Genomic DNA, 26,962 nt, shown 5'->3' with positions numbered 1-26,962 from the left:
TATTTTCTTTTTCATAATAAAATTTGTTACTGAGTTTAATATTTCCTCAGAAGTAGAAATAAACAAAACAATCCCCAGAAGCACACTTCCAGTAAAAGTTCACACACACCAGAAGAATATTAATTAACCTATTTGTTTTGCTGCTGTAATTTTTTTCTATCACCATGTGTAGCTATATAGGCATGCTTTTCATTTCAGTTGACATGAATGTATGTGTGTATATATATAGTGTGTTTGTATAGTGTATATATAAAAGTGTATATATAGACTATATATACATATATACATATATACATACATACATACATACATATATGTGTGTGAGTGGGTGTTTAGTCCATATGTGTAGATATGGACTGTGAGTTTGGGATTTCCCTAAGTCTTATAACTACACAATAACAAGAAGAGAATAATGCGTGCTTGGCTACCCATCCATGGCATAGTGACTATGACATAGTGATACATTTATATCACAAAATATGTGTGTTGGTAACTTCATTCTATGTTATTACATAAGATATAGCGACACATTTGCAAAGATATACTATATGTACACTTACCATGTGAATACAGCAAATATCTTTCTTAAAACATCATTATTTTCATAGGGTATCAAGTCTCTTCTTTGTAGCCTGCTATCCTTCCTCAGAGGGGAGGAGGGTAAAGGGAAAGTATGAGGGAGGGAGTAATAAGAGGATACAAGGGATGGAATAAAAATTTAGATGTAATATGAATAAATTAATAAAATATATTTTTAAAAATGATAGCCAGATTTAGGTCCAGGGGTCCCACTCAAACTATGACACCAGCCAAGGACAATACAGGCCATGAACTTCAAACCCCTACCCAGATGTAGCCAATGGACAGGACATTCTCCACAGTTGAGTGGAGAGTGGGATATGACTTTCACACGAACTCTGGTGCCTCATCTTTGACCATGTCCCCTGGAGGGGGAGACCTGGTGGCACTCAGAGGAAGGATAGCAGGCTACCAAGAAGAGTCTTGATACCCTATGAGCATATAAAGGGGGAAGATGTCCCTCTCAGTCACAGTCATAAGGGAGGGGAGTAAAGGGAAAATGGGAGGGAGGGAAGAATGGGAGGATACAAGGGATAGGATAACCACTGAGATGTAACAAGAATAAATTAATAAAAAAAATTTTTTTTAAATTAATGATTTTTTTTAAATGAAAGAACTTTTAGGCCATGTGGTGTTATCCTAACAAAACTTATTTTGAGATAACGTTATTACTGAAAGTCCTGCTTGTAATTCTAAAATGATGATCCTTTGTTTGTTTGTTTATCCAACCGAGTGAAAGACAGTTGTAAACAGGTATTTGATTGTGTCCCAGCATGCACATCTCCCTGCATCCCAGCATGCACATCTCCTTGTGTCCCAGCATGCACGTCTCCCTCTCTTGTTACATCTCTACCAACACATACCAGGTTTCCTGCTACTATTTGAAGCTGTATTAATATCTCCAAGAGTATTTTTATTTTTAGTTCTCATTGTTGACCATTGGAAAAAAGTCATTGTCTGTTTTTGAGAAATGTATTTTTAGCACAATTTCAGTAGATATTTAAATTCATTATATAGTAATTAGAAAAGTCACATATCAAGCACCTGTTGTGAGCTGGGTTATATGCATTGCTTTTAATTTTTTAACCACTCTGAAATATAAGATCCATTAGCTCAGTTTACACAAACACAAAGAGGTAGGCCAAATTGCACAACCACAAGAAAGCGTTATTAGAAATGGTTAGAGGCTATTTTGGAAGTAGGCTTATATTAGGATAATATACCAAGTTTTCTGCTTTGGCAAAGTGTCTACATTAGTGGATTCTGTATATTTTGCACAGCAATGGCAATGTAATAGTTTAGTATTTAGCTAATCATGCCACAGAAAATTAATCATCAATTGAACATAAGAAGTAGTGTATTTATATTTTTATTAGATGATTACTCTTTACTTGACATGTCTAATTGAAGAAAGAAAGGAGAGAGGAAGCAAAAGAAAAAAGTGAAGGCTGATTGTAGCTCTTACTCTGGCATGTATGTTATAGTAAAAACATCACAAAGACCACACATATATACATACAAATGCATGCAAATATTGTGTGAGCGTAATTTCAATAACCCTGACATGCTTATTCCAGAGAAAAGATATGAACTTGTTATCTAAGAATGAACCACAGCGTGCAGTTTGGGAGATAGAATTGTTAAAGAAAAGCAATGCAGCAGAGATACAGGACTCCAGCCAAGAAATCAGTTTAGCCAAAGCGAGCATGCAGGAAGGAAGTGGCTTATGTCAGCATCAAACAGAGGTATACATGAAAACATATATTTCTGTAGACCATGAATTCCAGTAAGTATTGATTAGGCAAACCTAGCAGATATGCTAGTGTATGGCTTTATACGTAAACATACATAGTTCATGAGGCTTAATAAATGGGTTTATTGATGCAAAATAAGATATTCAGAGTTTTTTTAATGATTAGAATTGGAAGCCAGGAGCGGAAGTTTAGAATTCCTGACATCTTGTGAGTGATGTAGCTTTTATCCTCTGATTTTTTTTTTTTTTTTGAGAAAAGTGAGTCATAAAGAGAGTAGTGGGGAGATCTGAGTTTGCGGAGGTGGGGGGAAGAACAGTAGCAGAAGTCTCCTGACATCACTCAGTGTCTCTCTAGTTGACGCCAGTCTAGGCAAGTCATCAGTTAAGGGCCAGGGCAACGGAGCATGTGACCTGAATGGCTTGCACAGAAAGTTACAGAAAAATGTTCCTTCATCTAGATCTTTCTGGACATGCATTTTCTTATATCTTTGGCATGTGGAAAATTGGTTTCATAATCTCCAGAGAAAAATTTGCTAATTTTTGCCTGGAGCGCATTCTCTTTGTTGATTCCTATCTGAATATTTTCAACTCTCAAATTAATTTTACCCTATTTGTTATGTTGGCTGTAATGAATCATATTCAGAACCAGCAAAAAGCTATACAAAAGAATACAGAGGAAAGAAAAAAACGCATCTGGTTTCTCCAACCTGCTTCTGTTGATTCTTACAGGCTAGCATTTTTTCCGTCTCTTATTCTCATTTATATGAAAATCCAGATAGAAATGAAAGTAATATATTAGCTGTTTTGGAAGAAAATGTTAAGTCAATTATACTCTTGCAAGATTTATAAGAACTAAAGTGAGTTTAAATTTGAATTGTCAAAGGAAATTTTACATGCATTAAGCACTCGGTAAAACCCATCATATGTATTTAATTATGTACTGGGCTTTGAACTGCTGTATTTAAAGTGGTATTTTTATCTTCAAAAAAGTTTTCTTAGTGAACTCATTCCATGCATTGCTATGCATTTAAATTATACCTGTGGGTATAATTCAAATAGTCATATATGTTGGTGGTGAAATTTGGAGAAAAAATGTGGGCGTTAGACAATGAAACAGGGACTTCCCTCCTTTGTTATAGGCAACTGTGTTAAAATGCAACAACAATTGTCTTGTCTGTCTAATGCAATCACCTTCACCCTTATATACTTGGATGTTCTGGACAACCTATGATTCTTTGTTATCATTTAGACTTTTAACTATATGTGCATACCAAATTCCTGCATATTGGGCTGTTATTTCTAAGTAGAAAACAGCTTCTCTTAGAAGAGTAAGTACTGACCTTTAAATCTTCAACTGAAATGTTTCAAAACCAAGCATATTACAAAACACATTAAACCCACATTTTTTAGAAATGCAAAGCACTACAGAGCATATTGAGAGATTTAAAGATATGGGAAATGGTTCCCATGTGTGCATGCTGCATACGTACACTCTCATGGTGAAGTATGGGCAGATCCAGCATCCTGTCATAGGAATATGCGGCCTTAAAAACACCCACATCTCTTTATGCATTATAAGTTTCACATCACTTTGATTCTAATGACTTGAATATTATTTCTGTGGATAATTTCTCAGGCCTTATCAATATTTTCATATTTGCCATAACGTAATTATTTGAAAAGGAGTAAGATGCTGAGAATCCCATCATTCTTCAGACCCGTTTTAAATGAAGAGTGCTATGTCTGGTACTCTGAAAAAGTAGTCACATTTGAAACAATATTAGTGTTTATTATATTCTTGTCTAACTCAAACAACATTTTAAATCCAGAGTCATAATATTACTTGGTCTCAGTCTGAGGCAAATGCAGAATGGAAGACGATGCTTTAGACTATCAACCATTGTAGGAGGATGAAGTTGAGAGGTAGAGGCAATATGCTTGGAGGCATCACTGTTAACATGTGCCAGATTGACTATGAATATAAAACACCCATGATTCTCTCATCTAGAGTCATGGGAGAATGGCAAAGTAGAAGGATCCAGAGGGTCCTAGAAGCCTACAAATAGAACATTATGATAGGCAGATTTGGGCCCAGGGGTCCCGCTCAAACTAAGGCACCAGCCAAGGACAATACAGGCGGTAAACCTTAAACCCCTACCCAGATCTAGACAATGGACAGAACACTCTCCACAGTAAAGTGGAGAGTGGGATATTACTTTCTCACATACTCTGGGGCCTCACCTTTGACCATGTCCCCTGGAGGGGGAGACCCAGAGGAAGGACAGCAGGTTACCAAGAAGAGACTTGATACCCTATGAACATATACAGGGGGAGGTAATCCCCCTCAGGAACAGTCATAGGGGAGGGGAATAAGGGGAAAATGGGAGGGAGGGAAGAATGGGAGGATACAAGGGATGGGATAACCATTGAGATGTAACAAGAATAAATTAATAAAGGAGAAAAAAATAAATAAACATGAGTTACAGGGGGAGGAAGTCTCCCTCAGTCACAGTCATAGGGGAGGGGAATAAGGGGAAAATGGGAGGGAGGGTGGAATGGGAGGATACAAGGGAGGGGATAACCATTGAGATGTAATATGAATAAATTAATAAAATAAAATCTTAAAAAAAAGAAGATAAAACACCCAGGAAACTCATACACGAACGAATATTGTGAGCTCATGGAATGTACATGACAAGGATAGTCAATTATCATGTAACCAACAAGCATGTTGGTAGATGTATATGTCATTTGAAAATCTAATTTGCACCTGTTTTTTTTTCTTTTGGTTTTAGGTGTTAATTTTATGTATTCAAAATGATACCTGTCTATTAGACCTAACACTTAAGATCTGTGAACTTTAATTTATTTTTATTAAATAACATGGCTCTGTTAGATGTGATAGAGCTCCTATAAAAGTTTTATATACATTAAAATTACCAAACAATTGTTAGTCATAAGTGATAATTTTCTTTTAAATTTGATCCTTATGTTACTATCCTCAAGTGAGAGTTACAATCTGCCGTACCATTTTAAGATCAAATATTTATTCAGCTTTTCTTGTCAAATATATGACAAAATATATGACCAATATGTTAACTTTAATAATTATGTATCCTAAGAGATATTACATAATTTGTGTGCCTCTTTCCTAATACATCCATATAGTAGTTATATAATTAAATTTAAAATGTAGACAATATTGAAGGGGCATTTTATTTCTTTATTTTCAGTACAATTTTTGACATTTTCATGTAGTAATTTTGATCCTATAATTATCACCATTCCTAGTTATTCATTATGCTGTTTCCTTTTAGAAAACAGTTTGACTTAGTCTTCTTAGACTCATTATCCTATTTTGTACTGTACATTTCAAACTTTGTATTTAAAAATCTTCTGCAGCATACTGCTTTGTGCATTGCATTTTTCACTTGTCAACATTTACATGTTCTAGTGTGATATGAACTTTGCTATGAATTCATCCAAGCTCTGTTGATTGTTCTACCGTGGTGGCAGCGAATGACTTCATTTGGTAGAGTATTTGCACACCATGCACCAAGGTCTGGGTTTGATGTCTCAACAGTGAACACACTGTGCATGGCAGCTCGTACCACTGATTCTCGGACTTGGCTGGTAGAAGCAGCAGGATTTCCGATTCACAGTCATCCTCCGCCACAGAATGAGTTAGAGGCCAACATGAGGAAGGACAGCTAGGCAGTCTCAAAGTAAACGAACAGAACAGCCACTGAGAGTGTTTGATGAAATGAACTGTGGGAGCTCTAGAGTAAGTGTGTTATCGCTAATTGTGTTAAGCTATACTGTCTGTCAAATGCAGTTAAAACAAGTGAGAACAATGAAGGCATCCAGCTGTTCCATATGTACCCTGTAGTTTGGCCTCTGTAATTTACACTAGAAAAGAAAAGCAAATTTTTCTTATAGATAAATGGCACAACGTTTGAATGAGTGAGTGTTTAATGCCTTTTGACAGAATATTATCATCTACCATAGCGTTGTTTTTCAGGAAAATGTTGGGTTTTTTTTTTTCACTATTATACATTGTCGTGCACTCTGTGTTCTCATACTATTTTGAGCAACTACTTATGATGATTTAATTTGCAGGCCTGTGTTCCTAATAAGCTTTCTGTTTAAAATCCTCACATTGAGCTTTCTAAGAGCGACGTGGTACACATGTAAACTCTATGCAAACGCATCTGAATTATAGGCAGAGACACATTAGGAGCTGCCAGCATTGTGTTTGTTGTGGCTGCTTGGTTGGCTGCCGCTTGAACAGCTGAAGTATGAGCTTATTGGTACACTCAAGCCTGCTCAGGCAAGGAATACACCGAGTGAATAGGAAGTCAGACTGATGGGCAAAACTGAGCGAAAAATTCTCCTGGAATATGTGTTGATGGTGTGGGAATGGTGCTTCATGTAAAGACATGAGTTGGTCTTCATAAACATGTGACAGTTTTTATAAAATACTTCAAAATGTTCCTTGGAATGTAATAAAATGACAAAGTGCTCCATTTTTACCACGTATTTTGTAATTACGAATGAAATCGGTAATGAATTTACAAGCTGAAAATATCCAATACAAAAATAAACCTTGGAGACACTCTTACTGATTAATTATCACACTGCATTGTTTTATTTTCAATAAATTATGTGTGTGTTAATATAAAGCTAATGGCATATGACATAGTTGTTTTGGCATAATAAATGAATTTCTTAAATCTAACTCACATATATAACTTTACATGAATGACTAGAATAAATAGACTATAGTTAAAGTAATGTATGGAGCTGCGTCTTGGGAAAGAAGGTTGTCTAGTTGCAGCTAACTAAAAAAAGATCATCTTGAGTAAACATCTTAGAAACACTGAACTACACACAGCTGTTGCGCATAAGAACTTGAAACACCCTGAGTTCAATCTCTTTCTCACATCTATAGTCTCTGGAGGTTCTTGCTCTACAGACTTGCTCTTTCCACTCTGAGGAAAACCAGACCCCTCAGTGAATAAGTCAGTTCAGATTCTTTGGCTAATGCTCCTACAGATATGTAAATGTGTTAAACGTGAAGATCTATGGGATACAAGTAGAGAATCACAGTTTATCCTATGGATTTATGTCAAGATATAATTTATATATTTGATTTTAAATGCTAAACAAAGACAGTGGTTAATTCTCTCTCTCTCTCTCTCTCTCTCTCTCTCTCTCTCTATATATATATATATATATATATATATATATATATATATATATATATATGTGTGTGTGTGTGTGTGTGTGTAAGGTTGCACTCATCCTTACACATTCATGTGGAAGCAAGAGGATAGCGTCAAGTTATTTCTCACCACTCACACTGTTTCCGACTTTACCCACACTCAGTCTCTCTAAGTCTAGCACCTCACATTTCAGTCAGGTTTTCTGGCTATTCCAGGATCCATCTGTCTCTGCCTCTTCACCTTTCCTTCTGTACCCTACAAACTGTCCCCACAAACACACAGATGAGCTCTGCCCTATCTAGTGGTTTCATGGCTGCAAGTGAACCAAGTTCAAGTTCCCATGCTATGAGCCACCTCTCCCGCCTCCAATGTTGTTTTCTTTACATAACATCTAAGTGAAACCAGGCAAGGTCGTACAGTATGTTTAGGGCAATGTATGTTGGAGCTTAGCAATCATTTACTCACTTCCTTCTGGAAGGTCTGTCATTGCCCATCTGTCTGTCTTGTTGCATCCTCCTGCTGATCCCGTGTCCAAGAGAGAAAATGACATTTACTACATGCTTAAAGGAATTTGCATATATGTCCCAAATTTATATCAGAGACTGGTTAAAAGTCCTCTGAAAAGACAGAATTGCTTCATAAGCTGTTGTGGTGAACGGGTTTTGTGTTTCTTTAGCCTGTGGTCTGTTGTCCTCTGGGGTCATATTACCTAGGACTATAGCAGCTTTAGCCACATGCACAATTGTTCTGATGGTGATGAAAAGGAGGTTTCTCAGCTTCTTCAGATGGAAAACCCATTCCTGATTGGGTTCTGGCCAATAGTAGATTAACCTTTGAGCAAAAATATGAATGTTATGATACTGCATTTTTCAGTATTAGTAATACCTCCTGGACATATAAAATTAGTACTTGACTTTTCATTTTAAGTCATTTTTTCAGGAAATTATTTGTAATGTAAAACATATAATCTAAAAAGAAATAAATGACTGTAGTCATATAAAGGAATCTGATTTAAACATTTCCTACTGTTTCACAAACCCAATCCATTTGGCAAAGTTCCATTGTGGGAAGTGGTAAATTGTAACATTGTTGACTAGGGGCAGACTTTTGTCTTGGGTAGTAATCTGGGCACTCAGGCAGTCCATTAATGATTGTCGTCTTACTTTCTTAATACATTGGATTTTTATTTGTATCTATTTATCCTTTAAACTTCTACTACCCGTTTGAGAATTATTTGTTTAAAATTGGTCATATTAAGAAACTAATACAGCTTACTTTCTCTACTAGCTTCTCTTTTCTGTTCAAAATTAATTTTCATAAGTCCTTGTTTAGTAGTTTAACTGATCCACAATTTTATATTCTTACCTCAAAGCAGTTAATATACCTGGCAAAATTGCCCAAGCAATATTTCTGTAACTAAGCACCGGAGTATACAAGTAATGACATGAATACATGGATGATAGGCTGTAAATTGAAGACTAAGTTGTAATAAAAATGCATTTTGCATTTGCTTTTTTCCCCTTTCTCAGAATGAATCAGGGAACAGTGACAAAAATATATGTTATAGACAGCCCATTAGCTGACATACAAAATCACTCAAGCAATTGTAGTTCACTGGAAAGACTAAAGACATGTAATGAGAGTGAGAAAGTAGTTTTGATAATTAGAATGAGTAGAAAGCAATCTCTCGCCTGTGTTAGTTTGAGCAGATGATGGGGGAAGGAAAGCGTTCTTTTATTCAGAGACAGAAACAGGACATCACTCAAAATGATAGGAGATGTCAGTGTAATATTTCTCTGACTGAGTGAGAGGCCCCTGAGCTAGTGTCCGCACAAGGTATTTCTAATTTTTTTTACTTCAGTTTTATTTTGGCATTTAGGGTAATAGATTCAATATCAATATAATGTAAAAGAAATTCAAATTTCTTAGTTGAGTAATGTAAAAATAGTTCATCTATAAAATGTATTGCGTTAGAAGTCAGTAAAATTAAAAATATTTTTGTTAATGTAAAAAAGTTTATTTCCCAAAATGATCATGAAATTAACTTTGATGTAGGAATTTTGTAGATATTTTTATTTAATTTCTAATTACATGCAAATATTTTTACCTTGACTATGAAAGAATGTTCTTAGTAGCTATAAAGTTTATTCAAGGCATGGCTGAAAACATCAATACTGAAAATGACTGCATGATCATCTGAAGTACGTAATGTGTACTGCTTCATTTTTCTATTATGTTTCTGAAGATCCTAAAAAATGGAACATCTTCGATTACTAATAAAAGGCAAAATGAAAGCTCTTTTCAGAATATATGTATTTCATAATTTAAGGTAGACCATCGTCATATTTGTGATATATGCAATTGATAATATTCATTCTACTATTCTGTCTTACACATCTTTTTAAGTACTAAATTTATGTTAACATAGCAGAAAAGGTTCTAATAGAAAAACAGATAATTCAACTGATCTGTACTGACATACTCTAAAATTAGAGCCTCATAAGGCATATAGTGTGACTTAAGGCATATAGTAAAAATAAAAGGGGGGGGGGTTCTAGCTATGAGTGCCCCTTAATTGAGTAACCCTCTTAAGTAACTTTTCTGCTCTTTCAGGGACTCAGTATTCATGACAGGTGGTTCTCTACTTGGTTATTAAGCCCAGTATTAGGATATTCAATGAAGGATTACCATTTTACTCTTTTAATACATTGAATTCTTCTATCAATCTATTTATTCTTTAAATTTCTACCACATTTTTGATAATTACATGCTACTCCCCAGTTACTAATTCTGTCAGGATAAACATTTACAGCCCACCATTATATATATATATATATATATATATATATATATATATATATATATATATATATATATATATATATATATATACACCTATCTCCCCACTGGAAAGGATGAGCTCATCACGGTTACTTTTATAGAAGAGAAAAACTAAGTAAGATAATGTATGTCAAAATAAGAATGGGCACATCACAAAATGCAGTAAATTACAAAAGACTGGTGTGTGTGTGTGTGTGTGTGTGTGTGTGTGTGTGTGTGTGTGTGTGTGTGTGTGTGTTTAGGTGATCCTTCTCATTCATGCCACAATGATATGCTTCTCTGGGGAAGCATCTTCCTTCTGTGAGTAAACAGGAGAAATGTTACCTTATGCATTTAGCTCACCCTTCATCTTAGGCCTTAGTGATTTGTTAATCACTCTCCCCAATACTGATAATCTAAGAAAGTATCATGAGTTGGTTTTCATATCTCTGTGACTAGGCGGATTACACCATGGGTCACCTTGAACTCACTGAAGTCCATCCCTGTAAAATGCAGTTTTTTTACTATGCCATCATTAGGTCACAATAATGTAAAGGAGACCTTTCTATTTATTAAAAGCTCAGGCACTATAGCTGGGCAGGTACTCAGCTATTTTAACTCTGGCTTGGCCCACTTCCCATCACATGGCCTTGCCATCTTAGTCTCTGCTCTGGAATCTGCTTATTCATCTGGTTCCCATGGTGACCCTGTCTCTTTCTTTCCCTGGTCCCCTACCTGGGACCCTCTCACTGGGCTCAGATGACCTACCTTAACCTTTCTTGCCCAGCTATTGGCTGCTTTGCTACTTATTTAACCAATCAGAACAAAACATTGAGACAAAAGTAGCTTCATAATAATTACAATTCCAAAATCCAGACTACAACCAGATTGTACAACAACTACAATCAGCATTTGAATAATACAAAGATAATCTTTACACAGTACACAAAAAACATCACTCCCAAACATCTGAAACACAATTAGGCTTCAACAGGATCTCTTGCCCAAGAAAATATGTAGTTCATCTGAATACTAAGTATCAGAAATGGAAAGTGTAGTGAGCATTGCAAGTATTGTATGTATTAAACCTGAAGAGACTAGTGTTTACTTTTGCTTGTCTTAAATACTTTTAATGTTTTATCACTAAATTCTTGCTGCAATAGTAATGCTCTGTATTTTTTAGCCTTGTATGAGTTTAAGAAAATGTAGTAAGCACATTTACAAATTCTTTGGTTCCATATAATCAATTAGTGGACCCTTGATTCAAGGAAACACACTCTAATCACACAGTGACACCTTACTATCTATAAAACACTGGCTCTCCATGCACACAAACACTTAAGAAACTAATCATTTTATATTGATTATTTAGTGTTTCACTGCCAAGAAAACTGATGTCAAATATTTATGTTTACACAAGATTAAGTACAATTAGCAGGTGTGTGGTGCCATGGTAGTTCACCAGGTTTGGAGACATTAATAAGAAATATAGAGCGTAGAATGCAGTTATTAAACAAGGGGCTTTTGTGGGTATGGAATAAATAGCTAATCAAATGCCAGGTATGTTTCACAATCTGTAAACTGAGTTGATGGTATTCTGGCTACCTATGTACTTAGTTATGCTTTTTAAAATGTTATGTGCCAAAAGTTATTTGTATTATTATAGAAACTAAAGAGCAAAAAACTTTTGTTAGAAGTACAAAGGATTTCTATTTTTTACACTGATGTAAAGTTAGTTAGCCATCGTACATATTCCTAAGAGACTTTTTTTATATAAGTGTAATTATTTTACGCTTATAGCTGGAAATATCAGAAGAAATCTTAGAACATAGAGCAGTAAATGATGTTTCACATCATCTGAAGGCCATGCTTATATCAACATAGGAAATTTTACTATCAAGTAAAATGCTTGGTATTCTATTTTATTTTATTTTCCATTTTTCGACATAGACTTCACCATAAAAAGATAAAAGAGAAAGACAACCACAACACTCTCAAACTGAAGATATTAGCATAATATATTCTGAGGACATTGAATGATGGCCTCTAGTCTACAGAGAATAAGTAGGAAAATATGGTGGTCCCAAATACTCAGCTGCATCATAGTGTGAACTACAAATGACCCTGTGCCAAATCATCTCTTCAGAGAGTGATGTTTGCTTTGTATATTAGCTAAATGTTGGCATCTAGACTGTTTCTTAGTCAGTCTTAATTCAAACATAGGCTAGGTCACTCACTAGTAGTGTAATTTGGGCAAATTACTTAATACGTTTTACTCATCTATAGCACAAAGACCAAACATTAAATGAGTCGGTAGTGTGATATGCAGAATTATCGTTAACACATAGGACATTTCATATATGGTCTTGATGTAAATTTTAAATGTTCTATATGGAGACAAATGCTGATTAACTGAGAAGTTTATTTTTCTTGATGCTCTTCTCATGTGCTTGCCTTTTGAATATACCAGCCTGCCAGCGGTGATAGAAAATTTTTCTTTGTTGAGTAACTTGAGAAGGTTTGGTGAGCCTCCCTGCCCTTCCTTAAGGAGATAAGATTTGGGTATCAGTGTGTGCTACTGGAACGGTGTAGACATCATTATTCTAAAACCCTTTCACGTTTTGAAAGCAAATCCAGAGCTGAGTCTTGCATGACTGCTTTAGTTGAAGTTCATGTTCAGTGGACTCACGACTGGAATATGTGATTTGTACAAGTGATTTTTATGTCCATGAAATTGATCATGAGAACAACAAAATGCAATATTTACTAACTGATTCAGAATCAAAGGCATTTTTAATCTATATTTAAGGTCTTTCATGGAAAAACCTCTTTGAAATGAGACTCTGCCTTTATCAATACTGTATGTGTTCAGTACACTTAACGTGCTGTGAGCTCACAGGATGATCCAGCCTCGCAAATCCATGAAGCAGAGCCTCTCTTGTTTATAGTATTTAAAATAAATTGTTTCAGTTCTCTGTGGGATTGTTTCCTGTTGAGAAGAACCTCATAATTAAAAGCAGCAACTGGAACAGAATTATAATGCAGGTATTTTGACAATGCAGGCACCTGGTATATTATCTTGAAATAAACTGACCTATGGCTATTACTGACAGTGTTCGTTTTAGGAGAGATTTGCATAACTACGGAGAATTAGTCCCTCTGCCCATTTTTTTTTTTAAAAAAAGAGCATAGAGTATTTAGTAGAGAGGAGGTAATTATGCTATTTGGGATAATAGTCAGATTTACTGTCTAGAATGGTATTCTGAACACTACATGGATTTCAGTATAATTGCTCAAATCCTGTTTTGATAAAAGCTAATTCATTTTTTCAGGTCTTTCTTTATGCTCTCCTTTTATTCTTTTTTTCATTTCTTTAAACAAGCAGCTCTACATTATTACCAACAGTTCTATTTAATATTAATATTGACCTTTTGTCTGTGTCTAGACATTGTTTATTGGAAAATTTTTGAGTTATCATAAATCAAAATCATTTCCAAATGGTAACTGCACTTTTGTTCCATGTTGCATTACTCACCCATCATTATCTGCAATGATTATAAACTATAAGTTCTGGAGATTTCTGATGATGCCCACAAACACATAATTATTAATTCTTTCTTTAAAATGAAAAATCACGCAAGAACACATTGAAAGTATTCTTAAATTGGCTTTGTTATTAGAAGAAAATTGTAAAATTATTTTATTATTAAAGTTAAATATACTTGCTCTATTTTAATTCTGGTGATATTTATGTATAGTGTGCTAGCAGCGTTATCTACCATTATAATATTTTCTCATCCAATCATAGTTAATTTTGTTTTTCTTTCTATATGCATATGTTATTACTGTGATAAATAAATTGGGAAGTAAAACCTAAGTATTTTTCATGGATATCTTACAAATTACCCATTTATAGTATAAACAAATGCAAAATGTTGCCATTAGCTTATTGAGATATTTAAGATTTCAGAACATTCCAGGTAAATCTCAGTGACCATCAATAAAACTCTTAATGTCTCACTATGTAATTTAAGTGAATTATTTAAAGTTTTTAAGTTAAGTGCTTGTGTTACATAAGCCTATAAACAAAACAATTTTTATACCATGCTAATTTTATTTTTTATTAATCATTATTCTAGTAAATAAAAGATATCTAACAAAATTGAACATATATTATTACTGGCATTCAATTGGTGGATAGCTAACTATTATGTGTGATCTTGACTGAATAATAAATTATCATACTGTTATTGGTATACACAACATCCAGAATCCACCGTGATATAGTTATTTTGCGATGCAGAACTGTAACATATAGTTCAAAATAAAATTACTATAATTATTCATTCTTGTTCTATAATGCATATTCATATCTGCTTGCTTCCAAATATTCTTCTAGTGTTACAAAACTGAGGCCTTAATATCATCATAAAAGCATAAAGTGTATTGTTTCTATTTTAGCTCTGCTCATTTCAAAGTGAGCCACCTCAAACACATCTACCCTACAGAGTGTGGAGGGGTGAGCACACACAATTAATAAAATATGCAAATTTACTATTATTTAACCAAAAACCTTTAAATAAAAGCACATGAGCACTGTCTTCTATAGATGTCTCCTAGCATAAATTGTTATATGACGTCCTTATTCAGCTGGTCCACAAAGCTATCTGTGACTGCAGAAAAAGGTTCTTTCTTGAAATGGATGCTTCATTCTTTTCTCCCAGTAGCCATTCAAAGTCCTTTGTCTATTTATATTCATTATTGCCGCTGCAGGAACAGGTGGGTTTTCATTACTTCATTGGCATGGGAAGAAGCACTGGTTCCTGTTATTGTCCATTCTGACCCATTTCCTCCCCTTCTCCACTTACATTCACTGAAATATTCACCAAGAGAAAACACAAAATACATGATGTAAAGCAGTTCAAAATACATGGTGTATCACAAATTAAGTTGTCATGTCTCATTTCAATTTAATGGAACCCCACTGTTGAATAAAGAATACAAAGAAGCTCATGAAAAACTCTATTTTGAAGATTTTTTTAAACATATCAAGCTTCTAAAAAATGTTAACATTACCAATATTCTAAGTGCACCATATTATTATTATTTATTATTATCGATAATTTTGATTTCTTCTAAGATATTCTGCTGGTAACAAAAAAAGTAGCTTTTGCAAGACTGATACATAAGGTTCACAGGAACGTATGCAGCTATTTAGCATGAATGTTCAGTTTACTCTAAGTATCCTTAATTGTCTGTGGCTACTATGGCCATCTAACGAGTTCTCCTCAAACTCAAACACAGGTATATGTAGGTAAATGTACTTGCAAAAACTGCGTTCATCCAGTATCAAAGGATATTTTGATTCTGTTTTCCTTTTTTAATTAAATATTTTAAAATCTTAATTCAATGTAATAACAGCAACATAATGTAATCAATTTGTAAAAATGAATAAATGCCTAGAAAATCAGGAAAATATAGATTACATCCTTTCCTTCTTAATTTTTATGAATGTGAAGAAATAATACTTGAACTTTTTTAAATTTTTTAATTTTTGAAATTAAAATATAATTACGTTATTTCTTTCCACTTTTGCTTTCCAACTCCTCCCATGCACCCACCCATTCATATTCATGGCCTCTGGCTTATTTTTCTTTAATTGTCATTTTATATAATATATACTATATATTATAATATATATCCCCAAATACATAAATATAACCTACCTAGTCCCTATAATGTGACATGTATACATGTATGTTATCATCTCTTATTATTGAACAAACAATTGAGGGAAATGACCCTGAAGAAGACTATTTCTCCCACTCTCAGCATTTTTTAGTGACTTGTAGTTCTTTGCATAGGGCCCATAAGATTTCCCCTCCTCCATCTTAGCATGTCTGCTGGTATCATCTCTTTTCAGGTGTTGTTTAGTTAACCCTGCTGATTTTTCATGGGCATCGCAATACTGAATTAGAAAGCAGGGTTATATAAACAATTGGATCTCACACAAGCAAAAATCAATTGAAAATATGTTCTTTGATATTTCAGAAACTTCACCAGTTATCACTATTGAGTCTCTATATATTCTATTCTCACAAACTGGATAAGAAACACACACACACACACACACACACACACACACACACACACACACACACTGATTCCAAATACCTTAAGGGTAACTTACTGCAGCCCCCTCTGCTGTTTTAGATAAAGCTGTGTACAGGAAATCTAGCATGACAAAATAATGTCGCAGCTCAACTTGTTTTGGGGAGCCTGGAACTTAAAGCAAAACTTTTTTGCAAGTGGCTTAATTGATTTTTTTGTAGGATCTAACCAAAACAGTGGAAAAGAAAAACTATTTTAGGATCTCTATATCTTCTGAAATACGTGCTTCCTCTTACAATAGGAAACTTGGTGTTTTGCTCAAAATATCTTGAAACCTCCCCTTATCTTTGCTGCTTTCATTCATGTGTCATTGTATCTAACTTCCTTGGAGTGAAAAATTCCCTAGAATAACATGAAATCTTCTTGCTTTTTCAGAAATGGACTCGATTATTAACAAGTCCATAAACACTGTTCACAGACTTTCGTGGTTGTTCTGGGTAACTTTTGATGCTGCAACACACCGTTGCAAAATACAAAGTCCACATTTGAGGACCTCACAATCAAGTTACAAAAGATATCCAAAGCAGCCTTTATGAAGTTTTAAGTTGGAATGCAGTTTTATGCTGAGCTGTGTTTCTAGCCATGTATGGCTACTCACAGCACGAGGGCTCCAGTTCAGGCAGGCCTACTAGGGACTCCGTGAGGACTTTCTCGCTTTGCTTGGTATAAAGCTGAGTGAGGTTGGCTTATGCCACACTTGGAGTGCCACTGGCCCCACGATTTGAACAAGAAGTTTGTCGGCTGCTTTAAATTTCCACACCAGTGATAACAGTTTAGAGTTGATCTGGATCGTTTCCCTGACAGTTAAAGAGTAAAAGACAGGTAAAATCTGAGGCTCAAGAGGTAGCAGCAGAAAAACTGCAAACAGAATCAAGAGTCGAGAACAGAAGTCTTTTGGGGATGAGAAAACACACACAAGCAACAGACACACAAAGAAAAAGACCCTCTAAATCAGAGAGGTGGGGAATGGGGACTCGTGAAGCCAAAAAATCCAGTTTCTTCTGGAGGGCTGAGATTTTAAAGGCTCAGGAGAGTTTTTCTTCCTTAATTTAGAGTTAGTTGGTCCCTTTGAAGAGAGTTCAGGTTGCTGATTGTCCCATAAATGTTGTGGGATGTATCCTGAAAAGGGTTTGAACTTGTTGAGATGGTCCATCAGCAGAGGGTCTATTAGTGGTAGATAAAAAACACCAACATGTCCTTTAATTTAACTTGCCAGAGGTTTGGCTCAACTCAGGAAGATGAGAAAGAAGCTGGCCGTCTTGAAAATTCTTGACCTTTATTACCTAGCCATGGCCTCTCTGGCTACCTGTATACCAACCCTGAAGTCGCTCTGTCTTTGTCCTTAGTAAGCAGTGATGACTTTGTGATGCCGGGATTGAAACCTCATCTCTGACTATTTTCTCTCAAAAGAAATGAAACAGAAGTTTGAGTGCTGCTGTTACATAGTATAAAACCAAAAGAGAGGATTAATATAAGGCTGTAGATGCGGCTCAGTTAGTAGTATAGGAACTTGAGTTTGAAGCCTAGATTCAGGATTTAGCAGCAAGAGTACCTTGGCTGGTCAAAGGCAAGGAATCTTGCAGCAGGAGATCATACCATGAAACAGATCTCATGCAAGAGATTTATTGGGGGATGGAGAGTGAAAGGCTGATTCAGAGTAGGGACATGAGAGAGTGAGAGACCGAGAGCCATACGGATAGAGAGACTAGGAGACAAGTAAAGCACTGTTTTTAGGTGTGGAAAGCAGCACAAACCTTTTAAAGGACATGCTTGTCGCATAGGGAAAATATGTAATTCATAGCAACTGTGAAATGTGTTGTATTTGGCAGCAGTGGGTGATGACTTAGCTTCTAGTGTTGACTCGTTATTTTTCACACCCAGAACTCATTTAAAAAGATGAACCAAGTAGTTACTTGTAGTATTAGCACTGGAGAGTATAGACAGGAGGATTCCTAAGACTTACGGGCTAACCAGGCTAGCCAAACTGAAAAGTCACAAGACTAAGTTAGAGAGCCTATTGATCTGGGTCCAGGGGGTTCTGCTCAAACTATTGCACTAACCAAGGACAATTCAAGTAGTAAATATCATCCCCCTACTCTGATCTAGCCAATGAACAAAACGTTCTCTACAGTTATGTGAAGAGCTGGGACTGACTCTGACATGAACTCTGGTGCCCCATATTTGACCACGTCCCCTGCATGGGGAGGCCTGGTGGCACTCAGAGGAAGGATAGCAGGCTACCAAGGTGAGACTTGATACCCTATGAGCATATACAGGGGAGGAGGACCCCCCTCAGTCTTAGACTTAGGGGACGGGAATAGGGTGAAAGCAGGACGAAAGTAGGAATGGGAGAATACAAGTGATTGGATAACAATTGAGTTGTAATCTGAATAAATTAATTAAATAAAAAAGAAAAAGACAAAATCAAGGTAGGCAACTTTTAGGGAACTACATCCAATGCTGACCTCTGGCTTCCACATGCATATTCAAAGATATGGCTTTACCTTAAAACACATATACAAGCCAACAGAAAAATAATTACAAACGTGAAAGAATGTTAATGCAATGATAAAATACATGACCAATGTGTGTGCAAGTGCTACAAGTAACTGTTTCCCATTGTATGTTTTATGTATGTTTTAGAGCATCTGATAATCTGAAGATTTTATGTAATATATTTCTGATCCTATTTTAATTTTTAAATGAAAAAAGGATAGAGACTTGTTAATAGGTCTTTAGTAAAAGGTGAGTAAAGCAATTCCTTGAGCTAAACCCTTACATATTGGCTCTAACTCATCTCAGCATTGAATGCTATGCTTGGTGTTATTTCCTTTCTAGTAGAAGGTTCTGAGCTTTACTGTGAGCAATGCTCAGAACTCCCGCATATACTTGAAGCATTTGGCAGAACAGAGAGAGGTATTATGGTGCTGAGACACAGTTAATATTTTAGCATTCATTAATTCATTATTCCACAGTTATTCATTGTGAATCTGAAATGTGCCAAGCAGCTCTCTAGGCAGGATATTTAACAAGCCAATATGTTTTCATTCTTTGTTTTACTAGTATGTTAACATCATTTTGATATTATTTTTGCTAAAACCATGGCATTTTCAGTTTGGAATAGAGTATATTTGTTCCTTTACTATACAGAAAGACAGAAATAATAACTGACTAAAACATCCAAACAAAATTAGCCCTTTCAGCATATTAGGAATGCAAAACAGTTTTCTCATTCACCCAAGACTTGGTGAAGATGTCTGTTAGGACTCTGGAGTAGAGGTCAACTGTGCTGGAAGGGTGCAAAGCAGATTATTAATGATGTAGGTCATGCTGGGACTGCTATAGACCAGTTTTACAATTTCAAATGTCAGGCACCATAACAAAAGTGAGCTTGTATTTTCACTTTCAAACATTTCACATAATTTATTGTACTTTGTCAAGAGAATCTTTAGAATGTGAAATAAAATTATTTTCATTTTGTTCTCTTTCCTAGATCTTGAATATCTTAGAGACAAGACCCACATGGAACTTAATTTTGTTACTTTCTCAGTCTTCAGGGAAGGCTCACACTATTATTTGCCAACTAAAGATCTAGATACACAGTAGTATTTTCCAGCAATACGTCTTCTAAATGCCTTAAAAGCAACAACCAATGAAAGACAAAACAGTAACAAAACAAAAGCAAAGACTCCATTTTTAAAATAACTTTTAAAGTTATAATTAAAGCATTTCCTCCTTTGATCTCTCCAACCCCTCTTTTTTCAACGCCATGGCCTTATTTTTTTCCTTGAATTGTTGTTATGCACACACACACACACACCTTCCTGCTACATACATATTTATATATGTATAGATATAAAGATAGATAGGTAGATAGATAGATAGACAGACAGACAGACAGACAGATGACCATTTGGTATTGGGTAACAACTACAGTGTGTTGACCAACCATTCCTGCGCATGGGGCCTGACATGGTTGATCTATCCAGTGTCACTTCACTGTAAAATTTTTGACTTTATCTTAAAAGCAGGTGTCAATAACACAGAGCTTCTTAGCAAAGGGTATAATCTTGGATATTGTGTTGACTTCGCCTTCTCCATGATGGAATTTTATCTATTTGAATTTTTGATAGGTAAACATGAAATTGAGTGGGTAATGAGTCAGGAAGGATCTAGGAAAAGTGGGAGGAGGGGAAAGAGCATGATCAAAACATATTGTATGAAAAAAATTTAAGCCTATATAAAAACCACAACCAACAATAAATCATTTTTATTTAAATCTATGTGCACCCTTGCAAGAGAGCAGCGAAACCTGTATGAGTTGTAGTGAGACCTCACTGTCGTAACAACACTCAGATTGACATTGAAAGGGAATTGAAAGCAGCACTGGGAACACTCTAAATCCTGTACTAATTTTAGGTCATTAGTTGTTCTTTCCTTGGAACATTAAACAATTCTCAAATAACATTTTGTTAATGTTGTTCTAAAGTATATGCTGCTGTGTAGCCAACTTCCTTGGAAGCTAATCAATCACTTTTCCAGTTTAAAGGGAGATTTTAGTTGAACATATGTTTAGTGTTAGTAACCCCTTTTTAAAAAAGAACTTAGAGAGACAGAAACAGAGAGAGAGAGAGAGAGAGAGAGAGAGAGAGAGAGAGAGAGAGAGAGAGAGAGAATGTAAATTTGATTAGAGTCTAATTTAATTTTCCTTCTTTTGAAATGCTCTGACCTCATCTGAATCCTATAAATTCTCTACTGATGGTACAAATGAACCATAAGCATGGAAGATAAAGTAAGAAGGCACAGATATTTCTGGTTAGATTTGGATACTCACGATCAAATTTTAAAATAAGACAAGACAGCCTGCACATCTAAATGTGTGCTTAGCAGACAGCTGCTGTTGACTCATTAATTTTCCTTTTTTACCTGTTAGGGTACTTCTGAAGCCTTTTGACAATTAAGGGTAGATGTAAAATATTCAAGTGTCCAGTGCCTTTTATCTAAATATTTTTTTCTTAATGCCAATTTTGTTTCTTTCTGGGACCATGTTTTTCCATTAACTTGTCTACCGTGGTGCAGTTTTAAATTCATTTCAGAGGCTTTATATATTTCCCCGTCTTTAAAACAGGAAATGATTGATCAACTCACTCATTCCTTGTTATTTTTCATGCTGATGCTATAATGTGCTGTAGAGTCATTTTTAAAATTTCTTTGTAGCCTTATGCTACAGCCTGCCCATTTGTGTAAAATGAAGGGCACTGCTAGCTCAAACACAACTTCTGACAAATCAAACTAAGATTAGCATGTCATGTACCTCTAACCGCTGAATGCCAATACTCATTATTAACCACATCTCCAAGCAGAACCCGAAAGCTGTAAGATTTTTTTTTTCTTCTGGCAGTTGTGTTTTTCTGTGTGTAACACTCAAAGTGGAGATTTATTACCCGTGTGCAACTCTTCCTGCAGCTCTCCTCCTATTTCATTTTCATTCTCCTTTCTTGTCGCTTGTTTCTTTCCCCTCTCTCTCTCTGCACCCTTTCTCCCTCCTTCCCTGTTTTCTTCCTCAGTCCTTTCTAGCCCGTTCTCTCAAGATATGTCTTTAGTTCTCTTCTCTACTGTCTCAAAACTTCGCTATCCATCATGCCTTGTTTCTTTCCAGATTTTCTTTTTCAAGCTTCCTTGCTGTTTCTTCAGCATCCTGCGTGCATCCTGTATTTTCACTGAATATCCCATACAGTGGAGGGATTACTATGTAAGAAAAGCAGAAACCATCTTTACTTCCTTTCTCCCCACTTCCTCTCTTTTTTTTTAGACATATATTTACTGTACTTAGACCCAGAACTTTGAGGAATAGAATCTTATTTACTCATCGAGGTGCCTCTATAGGAGAGTGGGAGGTAAGTGGCTAAGCAGGGATAATTAAATTGTATAAGCTTAGAGGTGATTGGGGAAGATTAGGGAAAGTGATGTGCCTATTCCGCTGGCCTCTGTGGAGCTGGATCCACCTCTTTCCCTTTAGATCGTTTTTTATAAAAATCACTTGTCACGTTTCTAAGTCTGAGTAGTGGGCACAACACATGCTACATTCTTTTTTCCTTTTTTTTAAAGTATGCTTTTCTATTTTTTTAATTTTTACTATGTTTTTAACATGTACCTTTATGTTATTACACATGAATAAAATAAACTACATACAGCATGAGACAATCATGAGTTATATAAATGTTATATTCCTAGTGATTTGGCTATTTGTATTCGTCAAACTTGAAGTAAACACCTTTCCTATCTTGCTGGGTCTAAATTTCTCAATGAAAATGAATCATTTATCTTGATCTAAAAACATCTTATCCCCTAACCAACTAAGCTTAATTTTAACACTAATCTATCTGGTCTTCAACCCCATCAGAGACTTGAAAAGGAATAAAATTTAAATACATGAGTGAACTGCAAGTGCAGGTTTGCAGCTTCCAAAAATGAAAATATTTGTGAGGCAGGAACTATTGAAGACTTGCTTACCTCGTCTTGGCAGAGTTTGGCCATAGACTCTGCCTGCATCTAAGCTTGCTCGTTTTTTAGGCAAAATATTGTATATGGCAGAAATGAGGACATGCTACTTTCTTCATGAAATGAAAAGTGTCCCCACTTCCTGCCAGGCATTGAAGAGTCTACTCTCTTAACTTGTGCATAGATATCTGTGTGTGGAGAGATATCCTTACTAGTTTACTGGGATAAATGTGTGCCACTCACAATGACAAGCGAGCTCTTTATCTCAGTGAAGGTGGGCATGCGGAATATAATTAGCACATGGTCCCTGTTCAAAGTTCATGTGTCAATGTCCAAAACACTTGCCAGATGTTTGCTGTCTCATCTATCTTTTAGACATTGTCTTCATTATTATGCCCAGGTGCTGGAAGAGCGAAAAGACATTTTCATCTTAACTCATTCAGGCTAAACAAAATACTCATTTATGATACAATGAGACCAGGGAGACAGATTCTATAAATTTGTAGGTTAGTATATATCTGAAGTCAAATAATAAAATTAAGAAGGAAGAAAAATGATGGAAAAATCACAGTGTATGCTACTAACCATGAAGAAGTAAATTAGGCTAGCACAATTAGATCATTCTTTAAAGTGCTTAAAAATTCAAGAATAGTTAGGGATGGCATTTTTTTTAGGGTGACAGTCATGTTTGCAGCAAGCAGAAACATTCTCATCTAGTGGTTCTTGGCTATCTGAGATATTTCATTTTTATGGAACTTTTATGTCCAGTATCTTTGAAAATATAATCAGAAAAATGTATTTACCTGCTGAGAATTTGTAGTTATTGTTATCTCTCAATATATATAGATAAGCACTTCCAGTCTTAAAAAGAATTTCAACAACATTGAACATTTTAAAATAACTCTCAAGAGTGGGAGAAGATAGATTTCTCATACAAATACATTTATTTTCAGTTTCCCTAACTCAGCTTAAAATAACCTAATTAAGTATTATCATAGTAGCTTTGTGGATTAGTTTGGAAAAAAAATTCCATTTCAGAGTAAGAAAAAAATATATGTTGATCTTTTTAGTTATCTACAAGACAGCAAATTTAATTATATCTTGCCCAGCAGGAAGGGCTCATAATGTTATTTCCTGTTGGTTGGTAGCCCTGGGGTTAAGTATTCTGTATGATCATCATTATATATAAATCACTATCTGGCTGGACTTTGTTTCATGTTTCAAAAGCGAAAGAATGTTAGATGCTAATGGTTTTAGAATATGTCATGGTAAGTATCTGGACACACTGTAACTGGGTATTTATTTCCCTGTTTTCTCAAGTACATGAATAATGTATAACCGGTCACACCTCTCAGATCTTCTTATACTGAAGCCTGAACCTGACTGCAAGCACAAATGCATTTCATCATAACCAATCCCCATGTGTTTTTCAAAAGCCATGTACATATATCTTGGGCAGATAATTAGTCCTCATTTAGAATGGACAACATTTTTAATAGTTAAATGACATTCTTTAATAATCCTCAAGGGTAATTGAATCCATAAATGCATTCACAGCTTTTACTCAGAGACACAACTTCTACTTGACACTTACTTGAAGACAAGTTCATGTCAAGATGTTGTTTTCTCTTTAAATTGTCTCCTGCACTTAAGCTCTGCACTATGGAGCCCAGTTAACATGCAGAGCAGAGACCTGCTTCTTAACTGCCCCTCCCCCTCAAAGGTAATCTGCTGCTCATTCACCGAGATTCTATGACTTTTCTACTTTTTGTTCTGTTAAGTTTCTTTACATCAAATTCCTTTTTCAAAATGCTAAAACACTTGTACAGTTCATAAAGAATGAGATTATACTGTATAAAAGACAAAAGTTCTATTTAATTCCTTTAATTTTACCATCTTTTCTGTTCCTGTCTTCAACAAAAATAGAATTGAAAGTTAAATTCCAAAAAATATGATTTTAAAATGCACAAAATAGTAATTATAGAAAAATAGTTTCTTTGGAGGAATAAGAGAGATTATACATATCTAACTAGATGACAGAGTACTAATTATTATTTATATCTTTTATTATTGTATACCTGCAAGGGACAAAAGATTAAGTTTCTATTAACTTTGAACAACTAATAATTATAGCAATTCAATGCAAACTGTCAGAAAAATCATTAACATATGGAGGGCTAAGCTTCTAAATTAAATTAAAACTCTTCTTCTAAGCAATTTATAGTATGCATTTTAAACATTTATTTACCTACATAACTAAAGAGTAAGCAACTTTAAGAAATGTTTCTTCTTCATTAAATTTTCTCAGCGTATTTTAAACAAATATAGATGCTCCTACAAATTATATCACAAAGACATGTATTTATATAGATAAGCCAGAATTTTAACATAGTCACATCTTTCTTCACTTTGGTCCAAAAAAAAAAAAGGAAACATTGGGTAAAGTATATTTTAATAATATAAACTACATATTCTCCCAAATATACAAAATGTGGGAAGAGGATGCAGGAAGAGGGAGAAAGCATTAGCATTTGTAATTGCAGACAAAATGTTGAATGCCACTATATAATGAACTTAATGTCAGCGTTTCACTTAATATTTTCTCATTGTTTCCTCAAAAAAACTTGGCTGGCTAGTCAGTGACAGAATGCAGATACACATCATACCTGGGTGCACTTCCTTGCCAACCGGACTCATTGATATCTACGACTGTCTAGACATCTATTTAAGCATGCTTCCTTGTTTGTGTTCCAGGACACTATCTGCTAAGTAGCAAAGATATACATATATTTGAAGGCAGTGGTCCTATTTTCCCTCATTATTTTTACGATTTGTACCTGTTCTCTTTTTCTACAAATTATATTTTAGCTTCATGAGTGACAAGAATGCATACTCAAAGAAACAAAATCTTTGATATTATCCAATAATTTAATTCATTCAGGGAGTCAAACTGAGACAATATTTTGTGTATATTGGTCTACAAAGGCTATATAACCAGTATATTCCAACTCAACCAACTGGCTTGTGATCGATATGTCTTGCTTAACCAGGCATTTTGTTAGAAATACCTCTCCAAAGTCATATTTTCTTTCTTCTCCTTATTAAAGCAGCTACTCCCAAAAGTTTCAGCCATCTCCAAATTCAGCCAGTGCATTTTACTGTAGTTTACACTTATAGCTTCTCCTTTTGTGGAATGCTGAGGATTCAGAACTTCATAACTAAGTATTCTTTCGGACACATGGAATTTTAAATATTCATATGTCATGAAGATGAGATTTCTTTCTGATGCATATGACTATAACAATAGAAGAAAATTGATAACTTTTTAAACCAACAATGTAAATTTATATCTTTATTTTGACTTGGATTGAAAATTACACTGAGCATGGTGGCACATGCATTTATTCCCAGCACTTGGTAGGTAGAGCCAGGCGGATCGCTGTGGGTTCGAGGCCAGCCTAGTCTACAAAAGTGACTCCAGGACAGCCAACGCTAACACTGAGAGACCCAGTCTTGAAAAACAAAAAGAAAAGAAAAGAAAGAAAGAAAGAAAGAAAGAAAGAAAGAAAGAAAGAAAATTATGCATCATACTCAAAACCAACTGATTTGCATGTGGAAGAGAATAAGTTGAGAGGAAAAGGTTGAATTCAAGCTGTTACATCTCAGGGTTATTCTAGCATTGGAGGCTTCCACAATGCTTGTCTCCTTTTTTCACTTCTGTCTCTTCAATTTAAAATGCTGCTCTTATTTTGAGCTAAGATATTAGCTATAATTGGTCATCCCCTCCATGTCTTATAGGTTTTTTTTTCCAGATTTCAACATATGTAGAACAGGGATTTTTCTACTTAACTTCAGCTCCAAAGTAACTGTATCCTATTCTCTTATACCATTTCATATCATGTTGTATTCATAA

The 26,962-nt window shown here is 35.1% G+C and overlaps 1 protein-coding gene across 7 annotated transcripts in view; it reads left to right on the top strand.

Moving 5' to 3' along the window:
• PCDH7 (protocadherin 7) overlaps positions 1 to 26,962 on the top strand; it is a 420,420-nt gene that overhangs the window by 374,722 nt on the left and 18,736 nt on the right. Inside the window, exon 4 of one of the 7 annotated variants that reach the window (XM_084798657.1) lies at positions 22,361 to 22,378. The exons of 5 other annotated variants lie outside the window; for them this stretch is intronic. The gene's annotated coding sequence lies outside the window, so the exon portion shown is untranslated. Of the gene's footprint in view, positions 1 to 22,360; positions 22,379 to 26,962 lie in introns of those variants that run through there. One more of the 7 variants, XM_084798659.1, reaches the window with a different exon arrangement.

The sequence above is a fragment of the Acomys minous genome (genome assembly GCF_964271855.1).
Source record: "Acomys minous genome assembly, chromosome: 10".
Classification (NCBI taxonomy): Eukaryota; Metazoa; Chordata; class Mammalia; order Rodentia; family Muridae; genus Acomys; species Acomys minous.
Note: the sequence above shows the minus strand (reverse complement) of the source record. Positions and strands in the feature narration are given on the sequence as shown.